Here is a 2306-nt window from a genome sequence, read left to right as displayed (position 1 = left end):
AAGTGGAATCCCCCGAGAAGGGAAGTTTCTTTTCCCTTTTTATATCTAATCCTAATTAATTTAAAATCTATTTTCTAAAACTAAAATAATATATTTTCCTATTTGTAAAATAAAAATTAAAGTTTAAATCAGAATTAATAGGAATCAGCATTTTCTGCACTTCGCGCTTGTCACGCGTATGCGTTGATGGTCTTCTTTACGTGTCACGCGTACGCGTCAGGTACGCGCACGCGTCGCTCTTCGCTATTATCTCCTTTAATTCTTGTGCTGATTCCATTTCTGCAAGCTTCCTCTCCATCCTTTAAGCCATTCCTGAAATTAAATGCAAATTCACTAGGAAAAGATAGGAAAGATGCTCACGCATCAGCAGAGTATATCAATATCTTCTATCTATGAGTGACTCAAATTTAACTATGTGGATGCCTATACGGTTATAGTTTATAGAGTAAATTAACCAAATTTTTTAAGAAAATATTTTTCTTTTTCTTTAAATTTCTTTTTTTATCTATCAATCTTTACTCTTTCTCTTTTTTTTATCTATATTATACATTTTTTGACACACGATATTCATTAATTTCTTTTATAGATAACTATAATTTACTGTAGTAAGGAATTGGTTCCCAAAAAATATTTGAAGGTATTAATGAAACTCCATATAGATATACAAGTGATAAAGTGAAGCTAAGCTAGTGAAGAATACAAGATACTATATCCATGATAAACTACATCTTGCTCATTCTCTCATTCCATTTTCTTGTCAAAATTTGTCAATTACTAAAACATTCCTAAACGGATACTTCCAACTCCAACTTATCATTATACTTCCAACTCCAACTTCAACTTATCATTATAAAAAATCCAACAAATATGGAAGTATGGAATCAAGGTTACTTACTTGCAGTTGCAGAATCAGATCCTTTGTGTAGTCAATAGCCAAACCAGCTTCGAAACTTTTCAACAGCTCCAAATTTCTGGTGCTTGAAGTGGCAGCAACTCTTAAAGCCTCAAAATCTTACTTAACTAACTATTATTAATCATTGAAGGTACACATGAAATGTAACATTTTAGTGTGTAAACCTTGGAGTAACTACAAAATTATCAACTACAAAACTTCAATCAATTCATAAATCAGGAAAAGAATTTTTCAACAATGAGTAAGTCTTGGAGTAACTCGTGGTATATAATAAAAATGTGACAAAATGGTATATAATACCAATGTAATTTTCCTATACTGTTATCTCTGTGCAACATTGGATTCAAATTTAGGCATCCTCAATCTTAAATTTTCTATGTCAAATTGAATTGAATTGACACTTGCAAGATCAAATTGATTCAATAGTTAATAGTTTTGGCTTACCTTTCGGTATAAGAGTGCGAAGTCTGCAGTTAAAAAAAAAGCACAAGCTTAGAAATAGAATAAGCAACAAGGAAAACTGATTATTTAAATTGAAATCAAATATAACAGATCCTGCATCTGGAATATTCCAAAAACAAGTTATCATCCTTTTCTTCATAAATAAGACATATATACAAACATCGATGGTGCAAAAGAAGAAGATGAAGAAGAAGAAAAAAGAAAGATACATCGGAAAACTTGTGAGAAAGCACAAGCGAAGGATCAAATTCAGAAGAAACCACCATTTATTGCGGAACTAGAAAAATCAACTTCGCCAGTGGGTGAAACTGAAAAAATCATGCGAATTAAAGAACAAAAACAGAGCTAAGTTCAAATTGAAGTTGATTTTCTACGTGAATAAAAATGATAATTGAGCTAATAAATACTAGTTCTATTGTGTGTGTGGATGAATGAAGACAGAAATGAAAGCAGATTCAACTCAGATCCAGATTAGAGTAGTGAGAAGAGAGAGTGGATTGTTACTACTTACTATGATGAAGTGCCCTCTGAGAGTTGGTCGAAGATTATAGAATGAATAGATAAGGCTATTGGTGAAGGTCCCTCCAAAGGCTTCCTGGTGACGATGGCAACACTGAGCTTAGGGTTGCGATGAATGCTCCCTTCCCTCTGGATCTGTTTCTAGCACTCATTCCCTCTGATCCCATTTCTCCTCTATTGCAATTAATCAGTAATTATTAAAAAATAATTATTTTAATAAAAATAATTATAATAGATAAGGTGAAGGTCCCTCCAAAGGCTTCCTGGTGACGATGGCAACACTGAGCTTAGGGTTGCGATGAATGCTCCCTTCCCTCTGGATCTGTTTCTAGCACTCATTCCCTCTGATCCCATTTCTCCTCTATTGCAATTTGCAATTAATTATTAAAAAATAATTATTTTAATAAAAATA

The 2306-nt window shown here is 32.6% G+C and overlaps 1 long non-coding RNA gene across 1 annotated transcript; it reads right to left on the bottom strand.

The window, feature by feature from the left end:
* LOC107618004 lies at positions 537–2068 on the bottom strand. The gene is made up of 3 exons (XR_001615122.2): positions 1887–2068; positions 1358–1380; positions 537–1024 (listed from the first exon to the last, which is right to left on the bottom strand). It is a non-coding gene; the product is annotated as an uncharacterized LOC107618004 (long non-coding RNA).

This window comes from Arachis ipaensis, chromosome B01 (genome assembly GCF_000816755.2).
Source record: "Arachis ipaensis cultivar K30076 chromosome B01, Araip1.1, whole genome shotgun sequence".
In the NCBI taxonomy this organism is placed as follows: Eukaryota; Viridiplantae; Streptophyta; class Magnoliopsida; order Fabales; family Fabaceae; genus Arachis; species Arachis ipaensis.
The sequence above is the reverse complement of the archived record's forward strand: the minus strand, read 5'-3'. Positions and strand labels throughout refer to the sequence as shown.